Consider the following 22,211-nt stretch of genomic DNA (forward strand, 5'->3'; position numbering starts at 1 on the left):
ATGAGAAACTATTTGGGAGGATGATATATTGAATGAAAAAAAATTATAAGAACAGAAGTGACCAGAGCTACACCACAGATGTGTATGGAGAAAACGCTGCTCTTTTTGGACTGCACAAAATTATCGCATGACAAGGATGAAGAAACCTCTTGAATTCTCAGTATAGTCTGTCTTCCTTTTAACAGCAGCAAAGGTACATGTGGATAAATGGTTCATGTATTTTCCATAAGTAAAGGTAATATTTGCATTGTTCAAAAGAGGAAATTATTAACCATTGGAAAACTTGAGAACACTGTGGGATTTAAGGTGTGTGTGTGTTAGGGGGAAAGTGTGTGTGTGTGTGTGTGTGCGTGTGTGTGCACACATGTGTACATGGTAATTAGGTGTCTTTTGCTTTAAAAAGATAATGGGAGATGTTTTGCTTTAAAAAGATAATGGGAGAATAAAGTTTCTTCATCTTTCTCTATCATAGCATAGGGATTTAGGGACAGAAAAATAACTGATAAGTGATCCTTTTTAACAAAAAAGAAAAAAAAATGCCTGAATCAGTAATCTAGCTTGCCAAATGCAGTCTGATGTATAGAAAGATTTGTATTTTAGGGATTGGGGCTGAGTGGGAGTGGAGGAAAAGATGTGAAGGGGGAAAAAGTAACCAACAGCAGGCTGCAGATAGTTAGGACAGAGCCAAGAAAGAAAGACAGAGCCAAGATCTGGAAGATTCATTCCATTCTAAAATAAGTATCTCCACTGCTTAGTTAAGTTGAGAGAATGGTTTATGTTAAAATTGCCTGTATGTGGGATAGCTTACTATAAATGCTCTCTTAAGATGACTGAACTACTCATTCAGTTATAATTAAGTTGGTCAAAATATATAAAGTTCTTTCTTTGAGTTCTAACTATTCAAATAGGTTGTTACTACATTTGTACAATTGAGTGTGATATAAAGTTGCACTTGACTAGAAAGTGAGGTATCTTAAAAGTAGCCTGATTTTTTTTTACTTACTTTTGGCAAGGAACAGAAAAATCCCTGTAAAGAGTCATTCTTCTTTTCTTCAATTTCCATAATTGTATTGAACATGAAAAGCAGAGTGTATCTTCTTATACAGTATCCTCATAGGTTAGATAAGAAAGGCCCTAAGGTTAAATGTCTCTCGTTTATATAACTCTAGTTGTGGACTTGGAACACGGCTATAAAACTCAAGTGGGTTCCATTCCAAGCAAAACTGACTTTTTTTTTTTTTCAGGTACAGGACAATAAGTTTGCAAATCAGACCTAATCTCCTGACTATAACTGACAGCAGATAGATCTGAAAAGACACCAATTGAACCAAACACAGATATACTTGACCAACGAGTTTTCATTTGAGAGAATAGCTACATGTGGCAGTGGTGGCTTCAGTAATATACATTATAAACAGTATCTTCCATACCACACAAAGCAGTGATATCCTTCTTTCTTAACTTCTCATGAAGGCCTGGTTCTGACTGAGTCTTTTAATGGTCAGCCTGCATTTCTGTTTTCTGAATGCTGACTCACAGTCTCCTTGCTCCCAGCCCACCCAATGGGCATTCTTATAAATAGAAAGATGTGTTAGTTCACAAAAGAGGAAGTGGTAAGACCCAGGGAAAGCATTTTGCTGCTCTAGAGAGCTTTTTTTCTCTGGGAAATTTCTGAAACATGCCAAACTATCAGTGACAATTCCCAGATCCCAGCTTAGGGAGAGTTTAGTATCTACTGGAAGGCAGCATAATGTAGTGATTAAAAATACTAAAGTCAGATTTCCTGGATTTGCATTTTAGCTCCTACAAGACTACAGGGCTTCAGACTAGTTAGCTAACTTCTCTCTGTGCCTCATTTTCCTCATTATAAAGTGGTGATAATAACAATACCCATCTCTTAGGGTTATTGTCAGAATTGAGTTAATATAAAGTGCTCAGAATAGTAAGCAGTCTAATTCTTTTAAAATACAGTGAGCATTGCCAGCAAGATACTATTAATATTTGAAGGGTATAGAGTGATACCTCAAATTATCTGCCCAGTAGAGTTTCCTAATGCTTTGCATTTTGTATTAGAAATCACTCAGTGTAGAACAAAATTAAGACATATTTGTTATAGGGACAAGGGCCATAAATTGGAAAAAGGCCAGTGTTATATTTAATTGTCTGTGATAAAGGGTATGGGTTGCAGCACTCTCTATAGCTGTCCTGATTAGGGGCTAGTTTTGTCTCAGAATTGAACTCAAGACTGAGTTTTCAAATGAGGACTAAGGTTGGTTGGTCAAGCTTTGGTGCTAGGTCTAGCTGCAGTGACATCCAACCAGGTTAGTTAACCCAAATGACATTATGATGGCAGTTAAAAAAAATGACTGAAGAAGTATGAATTGGAAGAAATATTGGACTCATTTATTTCCATAACGGAAGTAAGGTGAGTGACTGGAGTTTTCATGAAAGCAACTTGGGCTCCATATGAGGAAATAGTTTTCAACCACAACTGTTTTAAAATAGAAAAGGCTGCCTTAGTAAGTAATAAGCTTTCACACTAAAAATGTTCCAGGAGAAACTGGCCTGCCACTAATCAGAAATGTACCTGTTTGTTCATCTGTAAAGTGAGGATAACCACCAGAGTTGTAAGATTAAAGGAGATAATATGCACATGGCGTTAGCATGGGGCTGGACACATTGTAAATACCCCATGAATGGTAATTGCTGATACTACCATAACCACCATCATTGCTACCATCATTATTATTATTAATTAGAATTTTAAATTTAGCAAAGATGCTGGACTATATAATCTCTCTAGTTTTTATGAAAATAGATGGTTAGCTTATGCTAACCATTTTAAGGTCTTCTTCCACTCAGGAAGTTTAAAATACTTAGAAATGGGAGACATTTTGTGTTGTAGAATGTGGTGTTACTCTTCATGTGTTTATTATGCTAGCTCCTTTGACTATTCTATTTATTATTCTCTACTTTATTTAGAATGGTTTAACCTGTGTGTAGTTCAGCTGTATTCTTTGTTAGTATAGTAATTATAGACTTTCTTCTGTTTATAAAGATGAAAAGGAGATGGGATAAAGAGACGAAAGAAGTTTCAAGTTTAAATACCAAGGTCTTTTATTTCTCAGCTGGTGAACAGGTTAGATGAGAATTATTTTAGAGAAAAAAAATGGCACCTTGTTTATTTTCTCTTGAAGGATTCATTTTATTCTAAACTCACACTTTGAAAGTTTTAATACTTTTTTTTTGTGACTGTGTCTTTTCTTGCAAAAAGAAATTGAGTTAGAAATAAAACAAAAATCAGCATATTTCCTTTCAAGGCGAAGGAGTAGAATTTGCAGAAGCAAGATTAGAACAAAAAATTTAAATGAGGTGCATGTTTAAATGAAGGAAAAAAGTGAAAACTATTATTTTTTCTTTTGCTCTAAGTATATTCTCTGATATACAGTATTTTATATCACTACAGAAACCTCTAATTGTTCTCATTCTGTATTCATTGATGGTGAGGTAGGGCTCCACAGGACAAATAAAAGATTGCAGATTTATCACATCTATGAGGAAATAGGGGACAAGAAAAAGGAACACAGATAGTGAGGTTATAAAGGGTTCAGAATCATAAATGGTTTTGCTCTATAATCCCTACTCGCTTAGCAGATGATAAATGGAAGCCCTGTTGGGGTTTGGCTTCATTTTTATTTTTTCTGTCTGTGTGCAGTTTACTTAGATTCTTTCTCTTCTCCTTCAAGGATTTTTTTTCACCCTTGCCTATAGGCCTGGAGAGGCAATCAAGACTGAACAATAGGTGCCTTCTTATTTCAAGTGGGTAATTTGCATTTCTGAGGATCTCCTGACTGGATTAAACACATTTCCCAGAGGCTTCTGCAACTGGGGGAATGCTCCTTCTAGAAATTTACTTCATCTCTAGCAGGGTAGGGTGTTGCTCAGCTTTCACACTCCTGAGAAGCACAAGACACCTGAATTTGCACAAAGTAATTGTTTCATTTCCGCTGTGATTCAGTTATTCATAAATTCAGAAGGGTTGAGTACATACTCTTTCCTAATTTTCACACTGTTTACTTGAGTGTTTTGCTTAAAATGAAGCAGGCAAGGTGTGAAGGAGCAGGAAACTAGAATTTTGAAAACCTATTCTTGAGTTCTGATTTTAGGTCAACTGCTTTGCCATACTGAGCCTCGGTTTCCCCATTTGTAACTTGAGGGATTGCCACCCTTTAGAGCTCTGAGAGATGAAAACTCTATGCAATAGATAACACTGACATACCCTTTTTTCCTTTTTGCAAAAACAAAGTACTTTGGGAGCAGGCTTTATAGTGGAAGTGGTATCTCAGTTGGTCTAGAATGGAAAGCAATTCAATAATGAATAGTCCATACTATAATATGAATAGGCCAAAGAGGAGAGACTGGAGCTCTGGACTATATAGAGGAAGCAGGACTATAACAAAGGAAGCAGCACTCAAAATGGAGCCTCAGGGAGGTTGGTGAGGTAAGATGAAAAGCCAGAGAACAGAGTCCTGGAGGCAAGGAGGAGGTCATGCCAGATGTCACGAAAGTGAAAGTGAGGGTAGCTTAGTTGGGTCAGACTCATTGTGGGCCTCATAGACTATCTAGTCTATGGAATTCACCAGCCCAGAATACTGGAGTGCATAGACTTTTCCTTCTCCAGGGGATCTTCCCAACCCAGGGGTCGAACCCAGGTCTCCTGCATTGCAGGTGGATTCTTTACCAGTTGAGCCACAAGGGAAGCCCAAGAATACTGGAGTGGGTAGCCTATCCCTTCTCCAGAAGATCTTCCCAACCCAGAAATTGAAGATTGAACTGGGGTCTCCTTCATTGCAGGTGTATCCTTTACCAATTCATCTATGAGGGAAGCCCCCAGATGTTACTAAGGACCCACTTAAGGCTCACGTCTATTAGAACATATAACGGTTGGAGGCTTTTTTCATGAAGTTGGTTGAAATAGTGGGACAGAATATTGTGTTGGGTTTAATAGTAATTGTGGAGACAAAGTATAGATTATTATTTACATAATAATAAAGAACTATAAAGAAGGTTGGCTATTTGGTTGGGAAAAGAAGGAGAAATAATAGGAATAGATAAAGAAACATAGGGTCAAAAGATATTTTCTTTTTAAAGGAGGAGAGATATTGATATATTTATATATTAAGGGAATAAAGACAATATTGAAGGGATAGTATATGCAGGCCAAGAAAGATGCCAGCCAAAGCCCTGCTTAAAATTCTGTGGTCTCTTGGGACTGACATATACAGTCCTATGATTTCTGACTGTTCTTACCTTCTGGCTTTATCTCTAATCATCCTCTGAATGCTCTTGAACTAAGCAGTGCAACTGAAAGAAGTATGATACTTCCTTTATGTCATTGCAGATGCTAGTCAAAATGACCTTCCTTTTTCTTCTTCTTCTTCTTCTTCTTTTTTGGCCTGGCTAATTTTCAGTTCAGTTCAGTTCAGTCATTCAGTTGTGTCCGACTCTTTGCGACCCCATGGACTGCAGCACGCTAGGCTTCCCCGTCCATCGCCGAATCCTGGATCTTGATCAAACTCATGTCTATTGAGTTGGTGATGCCCTCCAACCATCTCATCCTCTGTCGTCCCCTTCTCCTCCTGCCTTCAATCTTTCCTAGCATCAGGGTCTTTTCTAGGGAGTCAGTTCTTCACATCAGGTGGCCAAAGTTTTGGAGTTTCAGCTTCAGCATCAATCCTTCCAGTGAATATTCAGGACTGATTTCCTTTAGGATTGACTGGTTGGATCTCCTTGCTCTCCGGGGTACTCTCAAGAGTCTTTTCCAACACCACAGTTCAAAAACATCAGTTCTTCAGTATTCAGCTTTCTTTATGGTCCAACTCTCACATCCATACATGACTACTGGAAAAAACGTAGCTTTGACTATACAAACTTTATCGGCAAAGTGATGTCTCTGCTTTTTAATAGCTGTCTAGGTTGGTTGGTCATAGCTTTTCTTCCAAGGAGCAAGTGTCTTTTAATTTCATGGCTGCAGTCACCATCTTCAGTGATTGTGGAGCCCAAGAAAATAAAGTCTGTCACTGTTTCCATTGTTTCCCCATCTATTTGCCATAAAGTGATGGGACTGGATGCTATGATCTTAGTTTTTTGAATGTTGAGTTTTAAGGCAACATTTTCACTCTCCTCTTTCACTTTCATCAAGAGGCTCTTTAGTTCTTCACTTTCTGCCATAAGGGTGGTGTCATCTGCATATCTGAGGTTATTGGTATTTCTCCCGGCAATCTTGATTCTGGGCTAATTTTCACTTATCCTTAAAGCTTTGTTCAGATGATCCCTTTCTCTGGGAAACATTTCCTGTTATCTTTGTCCTCCACTCTCACCTTAGCCAGGGTTAGTCACTTCAATTGGAATTCCTTTAAAATTCTTCATAGACTTTTATGTTATTAATCATGTAATATTAAGTTTTTAAAATTTGTCTGCTTCCTGTAGGTGGCCATGAATTTCTAAAAGTCAGACAGCGCTACTTGAGAAGAAGTGCTCAATAAATGTTTATTAAATAAGGCAAGGAGGGCAACACTTGAGAATCATGGTGTCAAAATGACCTCTACTGTGTTTCAAGGATTGTTGATTGAATGTCTCTTTGTTCCCCAGTTCTACTCTAAAATAATTGAAGCTTTCTTGATTGTGAGAAAGAACTACTAGTAAGGCAGATAGTTAGTAGTCATATTGCCACCTGTTCTAAGGCCAGGACAGACTCCATTAATCAATTACTATACTTGCTCACACAGCTTGAGTGTTGCCTCTTTACATGGTAATGGATCAGTGTTAACACCTGGGGCAAAACCTATTTGCTGTTTTGCAGTCTCTTGTTTTTCTTAAACCTTTTCTTTGTTCTTATTATTCAGTTGCTAAGTCATGTCCTACTCTTTATGATGCTATGGATTATAGCATATCAGGCTCCTCTCCTCCACTCTCTGCCAGAGTCTGCTCAAATTCATGTTCATTAAGTTGGTGATACCATCTAACCACCTCATCCTTTTACACCCCCTTCTCATTTGCCTTCAGTCTCTCCCAGCAGCATGGTCTTTTCCAATGAGTCGGCTCTTCACATCAGGTGGCCAAGGTATTGGAGCTTCACTTTCAGCATCAGTCCAATGAATACTCAGAGGGGATTTCCTTTAGGATCGACTGGTTTGATCTCCTTGCAGTTCAAGGGACTCTCAAGAGTATTCTCCAGCACAATACGAAAGCATCAGTTTTTTGGTGCTCAGCCCTTTCTGTGGTCCAGCTCTCACATCCGTACATGACTACTGGAAAATCTATAACTTTGACAGTATGAACCTTTGTGGGCAAAGTGATGTCTCTGCTCTTTTAATTTTATTATTATGTTTTCTAGGTTTGTCATAGTTTTCCTTCCATGGAGCAAGTGTCTTAATTTCATGGCTATAGTCACCATCCACAGTGATTTTGGAGCCCAAGATAATATCTGTCACTGCTTCCACTTTTTCCTCTTCTTTTTGCCATGAAGTGACAGGACCAGATAGCATTTGATCAGAGTTATTTCAATGTTGAGTTTTAAGCCAGCTTTTTCGTTCTCCTCTTTCACCTTCACCAAGAGGCTCTTGAGTTCCGCCTCACTTCCTGCCATTAGAATGGTGTCATCTGCATATCTGAGGTTGTTGATATTTCTCCTTGAAATCTTGATTCCAGTTTGTGATTCATCCAGTCTAGCGTTTCATATGATGTACTCTGCATATAAGTTGAATAAGCAGAGTGACCATATACAGCCTCGTCATACTCCTTTCCCAATTTGGAATGAGTCAGTTGTTCCATGTCCAGTTCTAACTGTTGCTTCTTGACCTGTGTACAGGTTTCTCAGGAGACAGGTAAAGTGGTCTGGTTGTATGGTCTTTTAAAGAATTTTTCACACTCTGCTGTGATCCACACAGTCTAACGCTTTAGTGTAGTCAATGAAGCAGAAGTAGATGTTTTTTTCTGGAATTCTCTTGCTTTCTCCACGATCCACCGAATGTTTGGCAGTTTGGTCTCTGATTCCTCTGCCTTTTCAAAACCCAGCTTGTGCATCTGGAAGTTCTTGGTTCATGTACTGCTGAGGCCCAACTTGAAGGATTTTAAGCATAACCTTGCTAACATGTGAAATGAGCACTATGGTATGATAGTTCTTTGGTATTGCCCTTCTTTGGGACTGGAATAAAAACTGACCTTTTACAATCCTGTGGCCACTGCTGAGTTTTCTAAATTTGCTGGCATATTGAGTGCAGCCCTTTAACAGCATCATCTTTTAGGATTTTAAATAGCTCTGCTGGAATTCTGTCACTTTCACTAGCTTTGTTCATAATAATGCTTCCTAAGGCCCACTTGACTTCACACTCCAGAATGTCTGGTGAGTGATCACACCATCATGGTTATCCCGGTCATTAAGACCTTTTTGTGCAGTTCCTCTGTGTATTCTTGCCACCTCTTCTTAATCTCTTCTGCTTCTGTTAGATCCTTACCTTTTCTATCCTTTATTGTGCCCATCCTTGCCTGAAATGTTCCCTTGAAATCTCCAAGACTATTGAAGAGATCTCTAGCCTTTCCCATTCTACTGTTTTCCTGTTTCTTTGCCTTGTTAATTTAAGAAGGCCTTCTTATCTCTTCTTGATATTCTCTGGAACTCTGCATTCAGTTAGGTATATATCTTTCCCTTTCTCTCTTGCTTTTCACTTCTCTTCTTTCCTCAGCTATTTGTAAAGCCTTTCAGACAACCACTTTGCCTTCTTGCATCTCTTTTTCTTTGGGATGGTTTTGGTCACTGCCTCCTGTACAGTGTTAGAACGTCTGTCCATAGTTCTTCAGGCACTCTGTCTACTGGATCTAATCCCTTGAATCTTTTCATCACCTCCACTATATAATCATAAGGGATTTCATTTAGGCCATACTTGAATGGTCTAGTTATTTTCCCTACTTTCTTCAACTTCAGCCTGAATTTTGTAATAATGAGCTTATGATCTGAGCCACAATCATCTCCAGGTCTTATTTTTACTGACTGTATAGCGGTTCTCTATTTTTGGCTGTAAAGAATATGTGCTTAGTCGCTCAGTCGTGTCTGACTCTTTGCAACCCTGTGGACTGTAGCCTGCCAGACACCTCTGTCTGTGGGGATTCTCCAGGCAAGAATACTGGAGTGGGTTACCATGCCCTCCTCATAAAGAACATAATCAATCTGATTTTGGTATTGACATCTGGTGATGTCCGTGTGTGGAGTTGTCTTTGAGTGCTGTGACTGGTGTTTTCTTTTGACAAAGATCTGTTAGCTTTTGCCCTGCTTCTTTTGTACACCAAGGCCCAAAGTTGCCTATTTATCTCTTTATTTCCTACTTTTGCATTCCAATACCCCACGATGAAAAGGACATCTTTTTTTGGTGTTAGTTCTAGAAGGTCTTGTAGGTCTTCAAAGAACTGGTCAGCTCAGCTTCTTTGGCATCAGTGGTGGGGCACAGACTTGGATTACTGTGATGTTGAATGGTTTGCTGTGAAAATGACCCGAGATTATTGTGTCATTTTTGAAAATTTACCCAAGTTCTGCATTTTGAACTCTTTTGTTGATGATAAGGGCTACTCCATTTCTTCTAAGGGATTCTTGCCCACGGTAGTAGATATAACGGTCATCTGAATTAAATTCACCCATTCCCATCCATTTTAATTCACTGATTCCTAAGATGTCAACATACGTTCTTGATATCTCCTGCTTGACCACATCCAACTTACCTTGATTCATGGACCTAACATTCCAGGTTCCTATGCAATGTTTTCTTTACAGCATCAGACTTTATTTTCACCACCAGACACATCCATCACTGAACATCATTTATGCTTTGGCCAAGATGCTTCATTCTTTCTGGAGCTATTAGTAATTGCCCTACAGTATTCCCCAGTAGCATACTGGATACTTTCAGAGCTGGGGGCTCATCTTCTGGTGTCATAGCTTTTTGTTTTTTCATGCTGTCCATGGGGTTCTTCAGGCAAGAATAATGGAGTGGGTTGCCATTTCCGTTTCCAGTGGACCATGTTTTGTCAGAATTCTTCACAGTTCTGGCAAGACCTTTCCTAGAAATGTAATATAACTCCTACTGCTCTAAAACTATGTTCCCCTGGTTTCTCCAGAAATCTGTCTGGCCAGTGCATGTATATGTGACCTTCTGGCAATAAGCTAAGATGGATTTTCATTTTCCTTAGTAATTTATTATAGGAATTATACTCCTATTAGTAAACAGTGAGTGTTAAGCCCACTTTTCAGATGAAGGAGCTGGGAATCGTTAACATTTTTAAAATTATAATAGGGAGGATGTTGAGGGCAGAAAGGTGATATCTATCTATATGGAAAGATTACATCATATTTACACAGGAAAAAAAATATGAAAAAGTGAGGAATTTATTGTGATATTTATCTTTTTCTTAATCCCCTGTTCTCCATTCCTTACTCCACACCCTATAATGTAATTTAACAAAAATTTGCTGAGTAAGGATGGTATCCCCAGTGCAGTGGACATGAGCTTGGGCAAACTTCAGGAGACAGTGAGGATCAGGGAGGCCTGGCATGCTGCAGTCCAGGGGATCAAAAAAGTTGGACATGACTGGGTGACTGAACAACAAATAACTTGTGCTAAGTATGCTAAATATGTTCTAGGAATAGGAGATACAAAAATGCATAGGACAAATCAACTGTCAGGAAGTTTACAATCTAATTAGGGAAGGTGTTAAGAAGTAACACAGGGATATATAGGATGAGGGTGGAGGCTTCCCTGGTGGCTCAGCTGGTAAAGAATCCTCCTCCAATGTGGGAGACCTGGGTTCGATCCCTGGGTTGGAAATATCCCCTGGAGAAGGGAATGGCTACCCGCTTCGGTATTCTGGCCTGGAAAATTCCATGGACTGTATAGTCCATGGGGTCACAAAGAGTTGGGCATGACTGAACAACTTTCACTTCACTTCATTTCAGTGGAAAACATGCTAATATGACTTGGTCTGCATTGTTCCATTTATCCATCCATTATTGTTAGATCATTTACTAACCTTTTAATTTTAATGATCAAAGTCACTTAGAATTTTTCTTAATCTTGAATCTTGTTTGTATAAGGATAATTCCTTGAATCATGGAAACTGTATGTGGATAAGAGAATCTTATGCTCCTATGGATAAAACCATTAAGGAGTATTACATTATAAACAGGGTGTGTACTTCTTTTCTGGATCAGAAAGTCAGAATTTAGTAAGATAAAAAAAAAACCCTCAGTAAGACTTAAGAATTAATCAATTTAGAACATATTACTAATTTTTTTTAATGACCATCCAGACTTTGTTGAGTCTGTAGAATTAGTTTGTTATAAGTGGCAAAAGACAAACATTATTTAGAAAATTAAACACAAAAAAAGACATATCCCCACCTTGTTTACTCGACTCAAATTGCAGCACAAGCATTAAAGAAAGCCTTGCTAAACTTACCATGTTCTCCAGGGAACATTAAATTAGCACCCATATGAATATTATAAAAATAAGGAACAGAATGTTCACAGTAAACCTTAGGAAGATTCTGAGGCAGATAAGGCCAAAAGTTTAATTTTCATTTTTTAATGTAATGCTGTTACAACTTACTTGCAATGTTCCTCCCTACATGGCGGCCCCATAATTATTTCATCATGCAGCAGGAAATCCTGGTAGGTCATATATAAACAGCCTGAGGCAGGAACCTCTTCATCTGATAGAGTATGACATCTGACATCTGTGCAGCCGGCTGCTTGCCTGCCACAATTAACCAGGAAGCTCGGGCATTAACTAATGCAAAGGCCACTGGGAGCTTGGGATAATGTGGAGTAGCAAAGGTCTTTCCTAATCCAATAAATTCCTATGAAGATGAAAAAGTGACAGCAAATAGGTGACAGTTTTCTCTGGAACTGAACCTTTGTGGTCTTTTTCCTGATTGTTTTCCAAAAAGCAGCAAGCCATCTTTCTTGTCTTGCCTCCCATTCTACTTCTCATGTATGCATAATTTCCCTTGACTTTGAATGAGACTTAAGTGCACTTAGAGGCTGCTGAAATTTTGCTCTTGGTATTGTTTATGCTCAAGTGGGGGTGGGAATCCCTTTCTGGGCTTCACAAACTAAAGGAAACCCAGATTGGAACCTCTGTGTAAAATATGTTGAGGGATTGAGCCAGCACCTGCTTTACAGGCTAATTGTTTCTACCAGCCCTATTGTTTGTTATTCTATTTGGAGGCAAATGCTAAGAACACTAGATGATTTGCATTGCCAGGAGTTTAACTGGATTGCCTCCTTTAAAATACATGTATATATATATGTACATATATATATATTATATGCATGCATATATAATTTTTATATTTTATTTCAGTGTTTTTATTAAACAAATTCGTTCCAATCCCAAAGAAAGGCAATGCCAAAGAATGCTCAAACTACTGCACAATTGCACTCATCTCACATGCTAGTAAAGTAATGCTCAAAATTCTCCAAGCCAGGCTTCAGCAATACGTGAACCGTGAACTTCCAGATGTTCAAGCTGGTTTTAGAAAAGGCAGAGGAACCAGAGATCAAATTGCCAACATCCGCTGGATCATCGAAAAAGCAAGAGAGTTCCAGAAAAACATCTATTTCTGCTTTATTGACTATGCCAAAGCCTTTGACTGTGTGGATCACAATAAACTGTGGAAAATTCTGAAAGAGATGGGAATACCAGACCATCTGACCTGTCTCTTGAGAAACCTGTATGCAGGTTAGGAAGCAACAGTTAGAACTGGACATGGAACAACAGACTGGTTCCAAATAGGAAAAGGAGTACGTCAAGGCTGTATATTGTCACCCTGCTTATTTAACTTATATGCAGAGTACATCATGAGAAACGCTGGGCTGGAAGAAACACAAGCTGGAATCAAGATTGCAGGGAGAAATATCAATAACCTCAGATATGCGGATGACACCACCCTTATGGCAGAAAGTGAAGAAGAACTAAAGAGCCTCTTGATGAAGGTGAAGGAGGAGAGTGAAAAAGTTGGCTTAAAGCTCAACGTTCAGAAAACTAAGATCATGACATCTGGTCCCATCATTCCATGGGAAATAGATGGGGAAACAGTGGAAACAGTGTCAGACTTTACTTTTTTGGGCTCCAGAATCACTGCTGATGGTGACTGCAGCCATGAAATTAAAAGACGCTTACTCCTTGGAAGGAAGGTTATGGCCAACCTAGATAGCATGTTTAAAAGCAGAGACATTACTTTGCCAACAAAAGTCCGTCTAGTCAAGGCTATGGTTTTTCCAGTGGTCATGTATGTGAGAGTTGGACGGTGAAGAAAGCTGAGCGCCGGAGAATTGATGCTTTTGAACTGTGGTGTTGGAGAAGACTCTTGAGAGTTTCTTGGACTGCAAGGAGATCCAATCAATCCATCCTAAAAGAGATCAATCCTGGGTGTTCATTGGAAGGTCTGGTGTTGAAGCTGAAGCTCCAATACTTTGGGCACCTCATGCGAAGGGTTGACTCATTGGAAAAGACCCTTATGCTGGGTAGGATTGGGGGCGGGAGGAGAAGGGGACGACAGAGGATGAGATGGTTGGATGGCATCACCGACTCAATGAACATGGGTTTGGGTAGACTCCGGGAGTTGGTGATGGACAGGGAGGCCTGGCGTGCTGCAATTCATGGGGTCGCAGAGAGTCGGACACGACTGAGCGACTGAACTGAACTGATTAAACAAATATTTACTGAGTACCTACTATGTGTGAGACACTATGCTTGACCCAGGGCTAAATAAGATCATTTCTAATCAGAACTGAAGATCATCTCTGCCCGTGAACTTGGTCTAATGAAAGAGACTACCACATACAGCAACATACATACAGCAATATACATACAGCAACTAACATGCAATTGTGGTTACTGGCTTATAATATGAACTAAGAATTGATAAAGGAGGAAACAGATTCCTTAAGAAGAGGACAATCAGAAAAGATAGCATGGAGGAAGTGATAGTTTTTCTGCATCTTGAGTGCTAAGTTTTCTAGGTTCTCAAAGTGAGAAAGAGCGTCATAGAGTGAGTAATGAACACAAAGTCACTGAGTTGTTGAAGATCCAGGGATGTTTGAGAGAATTAAGGGAGGATTAATATTGTGTGCACATAGGATGTGTGGAGGGGTGAGAAAGGAGATCAGGCTAGAAAGATAGGCCTGGTACCTTGGGAGCCATGCTACCTTGGGAGCCATGCTAAGGAGTTACTGTGCAGGCAGTGACTAGCTTGATTTCTTTTAAAATTAAATGAAAATTATTGCTGGAATGATGTTTTTGGAATCTTTTCTGGCAGAAGTGTGAGATAGATTGTTGAGGGAAAACATATTTGAGTCAGGAAGCCAGTGAGAAAGCTATTTCAGTAGGTACTCTCCACACTTCATTTGTTGATTCCTTCAACAAGTAAATGCATAAAAAGATTAAAAAAAGATACTTTTGAGTTTTTGTGTCTTGGTATTTTACTGGTATGGCTTCATAATTAATTTGTGTGCCCTCTCTTTATCTTTATTCCCCTACCTCATTTCCAATTTTCTTTTTTCCATTTCTGAGCCATCTGAAACCAGAAATTACTGAAATCATACCCTTTTGAGGTTAAAGCTCTTGGCCAATATTCCAATCATTTCAACACTATCCAAGTTGAACTCTTTGAAGTCAGTGCCTTGCTAGTAATGATATAGCAGATATTTGTCCAAAATAATCACTAGTTGGTTTATAAGAGAGAAAGAGGCCTAACAGACAAGTGTTGGAAAATACATATGGTCAAATATGAACTGACTTGAAAAGTAGGCTGCAAGAATCCGATAAGGAGAAGTCTGTGGGATTCAGAGCATACTGTATTAATTATTATTATTCATTCTATATTGCCACAAGTGTGCAAAATGTTATATAAGTCGTTGACAGTGCTGGAGAAAGAATAATAGCCCAGGCCTGGAGTGCTTATAATTTATGTAAACACATCCTTTTATTTTGTTTTTCTAAGCCATATCTCTGAATTGTTATTCGACTTATTTTGCTCATATTCATATTTCATCTCTGGTTCTCATATAAACTAAAAAATAAGTTGTGTTAAGAATCACACATGTTTTTACAAAATGATGGTTCTCATCCATAGTATTGGAACCACCACATTGGGAATTCTGAGTACAAAGCAACTCCTTGGTTGGGGTTCCATGTGTTTTTGAAATGAGAAAAGGAGAGTATATTTAAGGCTCTCTGGAGATGAATGAGACTAGAAGACTGTAGTGTTATTAGGAGCTTTTCTTAATAGAGTATTAAAAATCTTTGTCTTTGAAAGTGTTTTTACTACTAGGAAAACAGAGGAAGTCATGTAGAGAAGATTAGTATCAACATTTATTATTACCCTAAATTTCTTGCTAGTTCTGCCTCCCGATCATACTTAGTTTATCAGGTTCATTGGTCTCCACCAATATAAATTCATGCCATCTTATTGCTCTATTTTACCTTGTTGAGGAAATTCCTTAAGCTGACTTCGTTCAGAAGCAGACTGAGTGATTTATACAGCCTCGGGTTTTTGTTGGATAGCAATAAGTGACTTATGGACAGGCAAATTCGGTAATGATATGAATGTGATAGTCGGGAGACCTCTATTTTACTGCAGCTATGCATATTACTTATTTTACTATTTAAAAATATTTGAAAGATACAATTTAAACACTGATGCAATTTGTGTTAGCCTCTGAAAAGCTTTGCCTTAAAGTCAGAAATAAAATTTATGACAAGTTTGGAACTTCTAATTTGAAGGTTCTATAAAATATGATTTATAAAACTTATCTATCTTCTGATATGAAATAACCCCCACTGATAAGAAAGAAATTAATAAACCAATAAAATGACTGTTTTAATTCACTAAAATTAATTGAGTCCTCATTGTGTGAGTACTATACTTAGGCACTATTGATACCCTGGTGAATAAAACAGATATGTTCCTTGACCTTATGAGTGTACATATTGTAAACTGACAATCACAGTACTTTATGGAAGTGTTTTTATAGGAGAAACAGAATAAACTGTGAATCTCTTTTATGGCTCTAAACTTATACCTAATTATCAGAGAGGATTTCCCAGAGGAAATGATGTCTAAGTAGCTGAAAATTGGGGTTGGGAGTTTGGAGAGGATTCCAGGTAGAGAGAGGAGAAAAGTTTAGAAGCAAGTGAAATTCTAGTAAGAGTCTATAACTGAAGATAATCCAGTATGCTTTGAGCTTAGATTACAAGGATGGAAGAGGGGGAGGGAAAACTAAAAAGCAAAATTATTCATATTAGTATAAGCCAAGATAATACATTAGGACCATCTACTAAAAAAGAGGTTCTAAACTTGGTCCCATGGCCTTGTGGGGAGTCATGGATGAGCTTCAGGGAATTTCTTGAGGAAATTTTTTGCATAAATATATTCTTGAAGGGCACCAACAAGTCATTCTTGTTAAGAAGAAAAATTTCTTCCTTGTTGTCCCTCCCCCACCAACACATAATAACTATTTGTGATATGTTAGCAATTGGACTTTGGCAACTTCATTCACTCATTCACACATTCATATATTTAACAAATATTTATTGAATTTTTTGTAAACAAGGGATACAATGGTGAATAAGAGATGACAGACTTCTAAAGGGGAGGACAGGAAATAGGCAACAAATGAATGAGATTTCATAGTAATAAGCATTATAAAGAAACTAAAATAAGAGATTTTGATAGAGAGGAAGGCTTCCCTGAGGAAATCACAGTTGAGCTAAAACTTGAATTGGCTAGAAATGGAAATAGCTAGTGAAAGACTCTGAGACAGAATTGATTTGATATATTTGCTGAATCAAAAGAAGGTCATTGTAACTGCAATATAAATAGTTGGTGGGAGAGTAGTACAAAATAGGATGTGACACTGGAGAAAAGGATAGGATCCAAGTCATATCGATTGTGGCCAGGAATTTGAATTTGATTCTCAATACCATGGGAAATCATTGAAAAATTTAACAGTAGTATCACATAATATGATTTATGTTAAGGAAAAAAAAATGTAGAGAAGAGTAGAAATAGGGGGAGACTAGTTAGCAATCTGTTGCAGTAGTTCAAGTGAGATGATTTCATTTTAGTAATGGAAATGGAGATTAGCATATAAATTTGAGATTATATTTTGGACCAATACCTAGCTGCCTGTGCATAGGCATGAAAAGATGACTAACTGCAATGGATGAGATTCTCCAAATACAAATACCTTTTACATGGAAAATATTAAAGAAATTTCCACAAAATTTCTTCACAGATCTGACAGACAAAACCAAGTCAAGATATGTGGGTTCAAACTTCAACCCTGTCATTTGTGACTTTGGGTCAACCAGTGATGTACCTTCTCTTGGTCAATTTTCTTATATAAAATATGAAGTTAATAAAATATGAAATCATCCAACACTCCTGGTTCCAAGTGAATTTTGTTTAGTTCTAAAATGAGCAATAAATAACTTCAGCACAACCAAATGATCCTTGAGAATGGATAGCTGAAAAAGGGAGACAAGAAGAGAATCCTGAGGAAAAACTGTTATCATTTTTACCAAAAGCGAAATTGCTACCTTTCTTATGGTGCTCCACATTGAAAACTTTTTTTAGGATCCCATTAAACATGGTCTTAACTGGCTCCTTTTGTTCTTGTATTCAGAAGTATACACACACAGGCAGTGAGATTTCCAATGCTAGGTAAACAATATGGTCTGGCTTCTGAAAATTCATTCTGCATATATTACATGCATTGATATTCAAATATTCACATGAACTTCCCAGGAAGCTCACAGTGATTATGACCTCCACAATCACCTTAATTGGCCCAGGCGCTCTTCAAGAGTGTGCCCAGGAGACACTGAGGATGAGCTCAGACCTTTGTGGCTGTGTACTTACAAATCTTCTCCTTTCTCTTTTCTATACACTGTGAAAGCTCTGCAGTTGAAAGTAACTCTAGGAAGCAGGTTTGGTATCGGGGTGTGGAACAATCTCAAAAAGCTTTAATTAGATACCTCCTTCCTTGTGGCTCAGCTGGTAAAGAGTCCACCTGCAGTGCAAGAGATCTGGGTTCAATCCCTGGGTTGGGAAGATCCCCTGGAGAAGGCAACTGCTACCCACTGTAGTATACAGTCCAGGGGGTTGCAAAGAGTTGGACATGACTGAACCACTTTCACTTTTGGTGAAAACTAGGGACTAGCATTGTTCATATATATACATATTTATTTATTTATTTAAATTATTTGCGGTATCTTTTGCTCTCTTAAGCAGCTAAGTCAGTGTTAAGTAAAAGTGTAGCTTAGTTAATGTTGTTTGTAGAAATGGGAGTTCTTTGTTATGTTGCCATACTGGTATAAAACCAGAGAAACACCGTGTGCCTTTCTTCATCCCTTCATATAGAAACAAGACTCATGAATTGGGGTATGGAGGCAACTTGGGCGGGAGTGCAGGGACAGAAGGTAGTTGATGGCATACATAAATTTTCCAGTTGGAAAGTTGGTATTCTCACTCTGCACCTAGAATCCTGTAAATGGACTTAAAGCTTCACTACTATTGTTGATCTGGAAGAAACCTGCTAAAATAAGCCAATGTTTCCGAAATCTTAAAACAAATGGTTTTAAGATTTTAGAAATCTTAAAAGAAAACATGCTTTTAGGTTGTGCCTGTGAATTTTATGGCTTCCCTGGTGGCTCACTAGTATTTGGATGAACTAGTCAGTGCCTCTGTGAGTAAGAAAAGAGCTGTTGAATTTTAATTTTGATTGTTCTCCATATTGCTTCTCAGCTATCAACCTTCCATTCATGTTGATATATTTTAAGAAAAAAAGCCCTTGAATTCAGACACTGCTAGAATATTCCTTTGAATAGCAGGGCAGGAAATCTTCCTGTTGAGCAAAATATTACAGTAAGTGAAGTTTGTCCTAAGGGAGATGCCTCTCCTGCTCTTTTGACATATCCCCTTTCATTATTTTACCCTACCGAGTTCTAAAAGATAATTAAAAAAAGTAAGATCATGACTCTTGTACATGATATAAAAATGAACATGTGTTAAAGATTTTATTTAACACATTCAGTGAGGGAACCAGGCAGATGTTATAACTGGTCAAAAGAGAATCTGCAAAACAGAAGGATCTATATAAATTTATTGAAACAAACAGCCAAGTCAAGGGAAAGCTGATTTTTTTTTCCCCAGAGTTGGGAAGTCCATTAAATCTAACAGGACAGAATTTGCATCTTTATCAGTTATGTACATTTTACAGAGTTGTAAAATAACTCAAGGATGATGAGAACTAAAGTCAGATAACCTGAAATGGTTTCTTTTAGACAATGCATAGTTTTCTTGTTGTTGTTGTTGTTTAGTTGCTAAGTTGTGTCCAGTATTTTTTGTGACCCCATGAACTGTAGCCCGCCAGGCTCCTCTGTTGCTAGGATTTCCCAGGCAAGAATACTGGAGTGGGTTGCCATTTTCCTCTCCAGGAGATCTTCCTGACCCACGGATAGAACCCATGTCTCCTGTTTGGCAGGTAGATTCTTTACCACTAAGTCACTTGGGAAGCATAATTTTCTACTGAAGACCAAAATTTCTTGTACAGTTCTTGTATAAATTTATTAATATTATAGAACAAAGTAAGCATCAAGTAAATATGGCAAGTATCAATTGGAGTGCAGTCATTGGTTAATTGACAATGCCTGGAACATTCTCTGAGAAGTTTTCAGGTTCAGCAGGAAAGAGTGTAACAATGGAGTAGTAAATAATGGTATTTGTGGTAAGCATTTGATCCTCTGTTATGGAAGAAAGTCATCTGTAAACTAATTTACCCTAGAATATCATGGACTCATTGTTACTCCTCCCAGAGGATTTACATATAAAAAGAAGAAAGGCACTATGAAGGAAAATATTTAATTTTCTTTTTTTCATATGTGTTACACATGTGAAATTACATGGCTTGGAAAAGTTCAAATGGGAAAAAAAATTCAAGCATTACAAAATGAAACACAATGAAAAGTCTCCCACACCTGCTTACTGGTTCATTTTACTGTTTTTCTTAACAAAGCAGCTACTGATTACCAGTTTCTTGTGTATCCTTTAAGATGTACACAAAGGCTGAACATGAAATATATTGCATGTTAGTAGAAATTATTTGTTTGGTCTCATAGTTACTGTTAAGGTCTTAGCTGTTAAGTGGAGTCCCTACACATGCGGCCAAAAGTGTGAAATTTCTTATTTTATTTTATTTTTGTTTATTTTTTATTTTATTTTATTTTTATTTTTTCTTTATTTTTTATGTTTTCTTTTATTTTTTCTTTATTTCTTTATTTTTTTCTTAAAATGTTTTGCTTTGGATTATGAAATATTATGAACATATAGAAGTTCAGAAAGTAACATAATAGACATCCATGCACCCTTCATAGATTATAGATTTAGAAATATTGCCAGATCCTCTGAAGAACAGATAAATGTTACTGAAGTAAAGTTCAAATCTTCTAGCATTTCCTTTTCTTTCTTGCACCAGAGGAAACTATGATAGTATTCTCAGATTGACACTGATCATTTCTATGCATATTTTTCCTACATATGTATATATGTAGAATACATGTGCGTAAATGCCTATACTATGCCTGAGTGTGTATGAGCTCAGAGGCATATATACGTATGTATTAACACACACACACTATATGCTATTATATTTGTGCAGAATTTTGCATTATCCTGCTCAGTTCAGTTCAGTTGCTCAGTTCTGTCTGACTCTTCACAACCCCATGGACCACAGCACACCAGGCCTCCCTGTCCACCAACTCTCAGAGTTCACTCAAATTCATCTCCATTGAGTCGATAATGCCATCCAACCATCTCTTCCTCTGTTGTCCCCTTTTCCTTCTGCCTTCAATCTTCCCCAGCATCAGGGACTTTTCAAATGAGTCAGCTCTTTGCATCAGGTGGCCAAAGTATTGGAGTTTCAGCTTCAACATCAGTCCTTCCAGTGAACACTCAGGACTGATCTCCTTTAGGATGGACTGATTGAATTTCCTTGCAGTCCAAGGGACTCTCAAGCATCTTCTCCAACACCACAGTTCAAAAGCATCCATTCTTCAGCGCTCAGATTTCTTTATAGTCCAACTCTCACATTCATACATGACTACTGGAAAAACCATAGCCTTGAGGAGATGGACCTTTGTTGGCAAAGTAGTGTCTCTGCTTTTCAATATGCTATCTAGGTTGGTCATAGTTTTCCTTCCAAGGAGTAAGCGTCTTTAATTTCATGGCTGCAATCACCATCTGCAGTGATTTTGGAGCCCCCAAAATAAAGTCTGTCACTGTTTCCACTGTTTCCCCATCTATTTGCCATGAAGTGATGGGACTGGATGCCATGATCTTAGTTTTCTGAATGTTGAGCTTTAAGCCAACATTTTCACTCTCCTCTTTCACCTTCATCAAGAGGCTCTTTAGTTCTTCTTCACTTTCTGCCATAAGGGTGGTGTCATCCGCATATCTGAGGTTATTGATATTTCTCCCGGTAATCTTGATACCAGCTTGTGCTTCATCCAGCCCAGCGTTTCTCATGATGTACTCTGCATATAAGTTAAATAAGCAGGGTGACAATATACAGCCTTGACGTACTCTTTTTCCTGTTTGGAACCAGTCTGTTGTTCCATGTCCAGTTCTAACTGTTGTTTCCTGACCTGCATACGGATCTCTCAAGAGACAGGCTGGTATTCCCATCTCTTTCAGAATTTTCCACAGTTTATCCTGCTCTATGCATCTCTTGGAAACTGCCCTAGTAAACATTACTTTTTGAAATTTATGCCTAGTAATACAGTGCTAAGTTGCCTTGATCGTGTCTGACTCTTTATGACACCATGGGCACTAGCCTGCCAGGCTCCTCTGTCCATGGGATTCTCCAGGCAGGAATACTGAAGAGGATTGCCATGCCCTCCTCTAGGGGATCTTCCTGACCCAGGGATCAGACCCAAGTCTCACATCTCCTGTATTGGCAGGCGGATTCTTTACCACTATTGCCACCTGGGAAGTGATACAATAGATGTAGTTAATTTATTTTTATTGCTATATAGTGTTAGAAGATTAAACTAGGACATATTAAAATATGTAAGAGTTTTTTTGAGCAAAAATTGATTTGA

The 22,211-nt window shown here is 38.1% G+C and overlaps 1 protein-coding gene across 10 annotated transcripts in view; it reads left to right on the forward strand.

Moving 5' to 3' along the window:
* Nucleotides 1-22,211, forward strand: part of LOC145506180 (uncharacterized) — a 300,106-nt gene that overhangs the window by 36,750 nt on the left and 241,145 nt on the right. The window contains exon 2 of one of the 10 annotated variants that reach the window (XR_014053598.1): nucleotides 12,411-15,948. The exons of the other annotated variants lie outside the window; for them this stretch is intronic. The gene's annotated coding sequence lies outside the window, so the exon portion shown is untranslated. Of the gene's footprint in view, nucleotides 1-12,410; nucleotides 15,949-22,211 lie in introns of those variants that run through there. 10 annotated transcript variants of the gene reach the window in all.

The sequence above is a fragment of the Giraffa tippelskirchi genome, chromosome 5, assembly GCF_054371585.1.
Source record: "Giraffa tippelskirchi isolate mGirTip1 chromosome 5, T2T-mGirTip1v1.2.pri, whole genome shotgun sequence".
Taxonomy (NCBI): domain Eukaryota; kingdom Metazoa; phylum Chordata; class Mammalia; order Artiodactyla; family Giraffidae; genus Giraffa; species Giraffa tippelskirchi.